The sequence below is a fragment of the Etheostoma cragini genome, chromosome 14 (assembly GCF_013103735.1).
Source record: "Etheostoma cragini isolate CJK2018 chromosome 14, CSU_Ecrag_1.0, whole genome shotgun sequence".
Lineage (NCBI taxonomy): Eukaryota > Metazoa > Chordata > Actinopteri > Perciformes > Percidae > Etheostoma > Etheostoma cragini.
The window spans coordinates 630104-636543 of NC_048420.1; the positions used below are offsets into that span (position 1 = coordinate 630104).

Consider the following 6440-nt stretch of genomic DNA (forward strand, 5'->3'; position numbering starts at 1 on the left):
GGTACTTTTAAATACCATGGATTGGTGTGATATCCAATTCTTGAGGCACTATATGTGACTGATTATGGAGACACTTGTTTTTACAGAATAATGTGTTTGGTGAATTATGGAAACAGAGCAACATCTTTCCATTAATATAAAAACGTTTTTTTGAATCCAGTTTCTAGTTTGCTGCTACAATGACTCACTTCCTTCCCCAAGACCATTAAGGGCTGGTTTGATCTAATGCAATCCTCAAACTGTCTAAATGAAAATGTTTTCCTTAAAGGAGGAGCACAGCCAAACATATGTCTCCCCTTCCTCTTACCCTGGCACCAGTCCAGTACAGTGGAGGTAAATGGTATGTTAGTCGTGATGGCTCATTTGCATATCTCACAGCCAACCATCTGGCATGTGGCCAGATATCAACACAGGTGTGATTTGACTGGTTACCCTGGAATAACTCTGGGACACTCAACACAAGAATCAAGGTGATTTTGGGCCAATTCCTCCCTCCCATCAACAGTCAGCAAAGCCTAGATTTTTATCCTGCGAGATTTTCCTGTAGTGTAAGGTCTTTAAGAGTGTTTTTGAAAGATGAGTTCATCTATGGATCTACCTGTTGAGCCACTTGTGGTTGACTAGTGCTTACTGCTTTCAGAGCCTCCTCTGAACTCTGTCAGAGACCAGAGACCCAAATGGGTCTCTGTGTGACGGTCTGAGATCCGCTATATCAGCGGAGCAATGACATGCACAGCAGACTATATTCCAACTCTCCAAATCTCTGACAACAGAGATGGAGGAGTTATATTATTAAATGTGCACAAAGGTAATACAATGTGTAATCAAGTGATGACTGATAAACGTTTATGTAAATGCTAAATGCACTAACACCTGTTGATACTACAACAATGTTAAGGCTCTTAACCCTACAGCACCCTGGATCTGGTTCTTTGGGTCATGACCCAGCCTTCATGACCATATGAGGGTAGGAACCAGAACTGACCGGTAGATTGAGAGCTTTGCCTTCTAGCTCCCTTTTCGTCCCAACGGTGCGATAAATTTAATGTAATACACCCCCCCCGCTGCTCTGATTCTGCGACCAATCTCCCCCTCCATGGTCCCCTTACTTGCAAACAAGAGCCCAAGGTATTTGAACTCCTTCAGTTGGGGTAAGGACTCACTCCTTACTTAAAGAGAGCACTCCATCAGTTTCCTTTTTTAACAAATCTCCAATGAATTTTTTAGAAAAGCTTCTTTTTTTTGCTGAGTATAAAGCACTAAAGAGTTCCCACCTAGTAGACCGAGCAGACCCTGTCCCCGCAGACTGATTAGTCCCATGAGTCACGTCTCTGGTTGATAATTTCCAATGCATTCAGCAGTGTTTCATTTATTTTCTTTCATGATTTTGCTGCTGTTCATTTTTCAATCTGTGAACTATTTCCTGTACACAAGGCACAAGGTTTGGCTGGCCCTGAGTGGATTTTTCTCTTTTTGTTAACTTTTTCACCAAATGTTTTGTTGCATTTCTAAAGCGTGTTTGACCCTTTGTGCCCTCTACAGCATTTCATATTTTTCTGATTGAAAAACATGCGTCAAGCCCTGAGAAGCACCTCTGGATGAATGTTGTTTGGTCCTGATCCAGCACAACCCTTTTTGATTTGCCCAGGATCAAGGCTGTGTGGTGATGTGTGTTATTCAAGGAGCGTGCGGGATTGCCGATGGCCGGGAGGAAGTGGAGCCCACTTCAAGGTCTCGCTGCTGAAAGGAGCACAGCCTTGACCCTGGATACTGAGCTATTTATTCATTTTGTTGTTTATTTAGCAGCGACCAATGCACAGGCCAAAGGTTTGGACCCCCCTTCTCCTTTAATGTGTTTTCTTTATTTTCATGACTTTTTACATTGTAGATTAGATTATCACTGAAGGCATCAGAACTATGAATGAACACGTGGAATTGTGGTCTTAACAAAAAAGTGTGAAATAACTGAAAACATATCTTATATTCTAGTTTCTTCAAAGAACCCCCCCTTTGCTTTTTTGAGTGCTGCCTACCCTTGGTGTTCTCTCAATGAGCTTCATGAGGTAGTCCCTGAAATGGTCCCCCCCCCAGGTGGGCCTTGTCAGGGTTCATTAGTGGAGTTTCTTCCTTATTAATGGAGTTGGGACCATCAGTTATGTTGTGCAGAAGTCAGGTTGATACACAGCTGACAGCCTATTGGACGACTGGTAGAATTCATGTAATGGCAAGAACCAATCAGCTAAGGAAAGAGAAACAAGTGTTTATCATTGTGGATGATAAAACATTGTCTATTTCTTAAGGTTCTGAAACGCGAATGGTTCTGTGCTGATTACTGAACAGTTTCAAATGAATAAATGAATCCATGTTTTTACATCAACTGCTTGGTATATGATGATTCTTCAACTTCAAAAAAGACAAGATGGCAGTGCCCATAACCGGGATATTTTGGCTTCAATTTTATACAGGGGAAGGAAGTTGAGACACGTTGTCCATCTTTATCTACAGTACAGGTTTTAACAATGTTAGGTTGCTGTGGCTCGGGAAAGGGAAGTTTGGGGTCCCCTGCTGGAGCTGCTGCCCCCGCGACCCGTTACCGGATAAGAGGATGAAGATGGATGGATGGAGGTTGCACAAAAGTGTGAGAACTAAATGGTTGTTGCTATGGTATTGCATCCCTCATCAATCAACTGTTTGGGTCACAGCTTGGGTTTTTGGTTCGACGTGGTACCGCAGGGATTGAACCACAGCCTTATTGTTTTGCAGTCCTGACACTCAAGGTCTGAGGACATCATTAGGATCAAGACTCCTGATTCACAGGATACACAGGAGGCTCACTCTGATGTTTAGTCACAATATATCCCACTGAGAGAATCTAAAACCCTATAATTACGACTACATGGCACAGAGTGGGCAAATGCTTAGAAAGTATCAAAGCGTGCATTTAGCCCGCCACCTGCTGAAATTAATTGAGCCAATGAAAGATGCTGTGAGCACCATACTGGTGCATCCTGATCCCCTGCTTTGACGCTGGGAATACTCCTCACCCATCCTTCAACAGCTTTTAGCTCAGCTCAGTCTGTCGAGAGGTTGAATCGAGCCAAAGCAAAAATAAAAGCCATTTCAGACAGAGATGACTGTGCAGATGGAGAACCCAGTGGGAATGAAGATGGTTGCTCAGGATAACAAGGTCTAGATTTCTCAGTAGCAGAATACAGAATGCTTGTATGCAAATCAAGTCATGGCAAAAGAAAACGAGCTTTCTTAATGAAAATATTGTGCTAACAAATGGCTCCTTAATCAAATAAACTGCAAGTGCAAATGAGAAAAACGGTCCAAGTCTAGTGCTCTTACATCGAGTGCTTTGGAGAAGATCTGCGTCAGAGGCCATTAATCGGCACGCAAAGTCCTTGAACTCCATTCTGCAGTAAGCATCATATAGCCAGGAGTTTAATTCATTTTGGTTTTTACTAAGAAATTGTGTAGCGATGACGTTATTAGCAGGATTGATTCATCGGCTGTTAGCACACCTCCCCCCCGGTGACAACACAAGAAGAAGCTGAAGAAATCATGTCCTCTCTGGCTGGAGATGGTGGCGGGAAGAGCTCGTCAGAGGCCGGTCACCATCATAAGTGACAATGCCTGGATTATAATTAAACCAGATGAATGTCATTCATTAAAAGTCTTGCATTCTAAGCGTGTGACCAATAAGAGTCTAGCATTGCCAGACCTCTCCGGATCTCCGCAGAGTTGTCTCAGTGCTGGAGTATGGTCTGGCACCACCTAACTATTCTGGGTTAGGGGGCCTTTTCCTGGCACATGTACATGCATTAATGCAGACTATGCAAATATTGAGGTGACATGGCAGTTGCATCTTCCAGCCCTCTATTGGTTCTAATGGCAAATTGATTTGAGTGTAGTCATCTATCAAGCCTCTTAACTAGCTGTTGCTTAAATGTGGAGTCTGCCATAGTGGAGAAATAGTGTTGATAGGTGTAGCAAACACAGCCCTGTGATTAGTGCTACATCAGAATGCTAGCATGTGGCAGATTTACCATACCTTTCACTACCACCGCCTTTCTCATTATACTTCCCCTGCTCTGTGCTGTCTGAGCCACTTTGTTGGCTTGATAAGTGTGTGTGTGTGTGTGTGTGTGGGGGGGGGGGGGGGCAAAGTTTGCAAATACATAGAAAAATGCAAGAGCGTGCCGAAGCCTGAAGAAATCTTCCAGCCACCTCACTAATGGTTAAAATTATACACCAGCCAAAACAAAGGCAATTACTAAGATGAACTATGTTCTGAACCGGCCCATCACTGGAGAGGGAGCTGTGGACTCACCTCCTTTTTCCTTCTGGATGGAGATGTTATTCAGGGCCTTCTCACTGAGCATCAACCTCACATTTGAATACCACAACGGAGCCATAGCACGGACTGAAATGAGAGAGTATCTGTAAGTGTGTGAGTATAAAAATGTTCCTGACACACACATTCTCACACACATACACACACGGGTCAGACAAGAATGACTGAAATGTCTTTTTCCCATGTTGCTGTTAAGGGGGTTTTGAAGGGATACAGGGATTCACAACTTGAAAAAAGTGGGACAGGGTCGTAAAGTTGGTGGGACAGGGTCGTGAACGCGCCACCCCCTCGGCCCCCCTCTCTATGGTGCCCAGGGCCAGGGCGAACACAGAACTGTTAGCTAGCGGACCGTGAGGAGATATTTGTTAGCTGTAACACTGGGCCTGTTGTCTACAATTCAAACCTTCATCGGGGCCTCGTGGGTGACCTTTGCATCCATCTCCTCCTGGTTTTTGTCCTAATCCATCGTGTGAAACCACAGCGCCAGTGGGAATTGAGCAATTACCTTTGCATCGCAGGCAGATCCCCTCCCTGCCCCAGGTCTGAATGTGTTACTCTGCTAATGTATGGACCACCAGGGATCAATAGGGAGGTACTGCTTTGAATCCTTGATTAGTTTTCATTACTCAAACAGAACGACTTTTACAGATCATACCCAGTCTACCTTAGACGAGGAGCACAACCTGCCAGAATTAAAACCATGAAACTGGGGGGTCCTGCCTTCATACAACGCAGAGGAATGAAAAGAATACATATTTCTCTATCTTTAAAGAAATTAGTTTTGTTTTATACACACCGGATGTCAGTGACTTTTGGCCCACATTAGGGCGATATTGTCAGTGATATCGTCACAGCTTGATAACAGCTAAAGTGGTAGCTGTTTATGGTTGTAAAACTGTGAACTGTGTTTCCTTGGTCTCTATAAAAAGCATCCCCGGCTGCAGAATATGAACTGACTGGGGTCAGATGTGGGTCGAGACAGATGTCAGACCTTAACCCTCTGGGGTCTGAGGGGATTTTCAAACACACATGATTTTGGCATCCTCTGACATTGGGCAATTTGATATTGGACAATATCAGATATTTTTAAAAGGTCCATTACTTTTTTCTCATACGCATAAATATAATGCATTTCATCAATGTGTTTTTCACCGGTAAATAAACAAGTTGTAAAAAGTATTTTTTGTAGTGTGCTGTAATTTTGTATTAACCCTGGTACTGGTCACTTGAGGCATCACTGCATAAGAATTAGTCATGTGGATTTACTAGTTGTGGAGCAGGCCCCCAAGTAGGGCTCCTGGTTTTCAAGCAAACTATACATAGTGGCCTGTCACAAAATGCCCTCTGACTCGTAGACTTATGTGGCAAATCATTTTTTGAGCATCACAATCCCTGTGAAATGAGTCATTCTATTATCAGACTGTGGCCCCTTCATCTAGAAAGTCTAGAAGACCAGCACGATTTAATCATTTGTCTCCAGAGCCGATCATGTACTGCTGAGCATCTTCCAAAGGAAAGAACGGGGCTCCGCCTCGGACGCTGCATCCGGTTCTTACTTTACATCCATGAGGTAGAGAGGAGAGCCGGAGCTGTTGACCCCAGAGGGGCTTCTCTTTACAATGATAAGTAGCCTAACAGTAAAATGTGTGAAGGTCTGAGTGATTGCTGCAGTATTGCTGTGACAGCCTAACCACTCAGTGTGTTGAGTCGTTGCCTAAGAATGAAGTGTTTCATTGACTCTCTCTTTCAAACGTACTTTATATTCAAAAGGAACCTGCTTTTTGTCCTTAGATACAGCGTGTGGGGCACTTCCTCCTAGTGCTCCCCCAGCCCCAGTTTATTCTCTCGTCCCGTTTTGATCCACCCAGGTTTAATTTTTCAATCAGAAGTTCCAATCTCAATATAGCTTTGTCTCATCTTAGAGAACACAAGCTGCTGTTTGACATGCTGCCTGTCAACTTGACTGAAAACCATCACGAATGCTTTTGTCAGTCAATTTTTGCCTGCAATGAGTGGGCTCCCGTCTGAAGGCTGTGCCCCCCCTCCCAAGTTCCTCATAAATCAAATAGATTGAAAGAAA

At 43.7% G+C, this 6440-nt stretch overlaps 1 long non-coding RNA gene across 1 annotated transcript; it reads left to right on the forward strand.

Annotated features, from left to right (window-relative positions):
- Positions 1-3381: 3381 nt before the first annotated feature.
- On the forward strand, positions 3382-6056 carry LOC117956706. The gene is made up of 3 exons (XR_004659345.1): positions 3382-3589; positions 4360-4361; positions 6046-6056. It is a non-coding gene; the product is annotated as an uncharacterized LOC117956706 (long non-coding RNA).
- Positions 6057-6440: the final 384 nt, after the last annotated feature.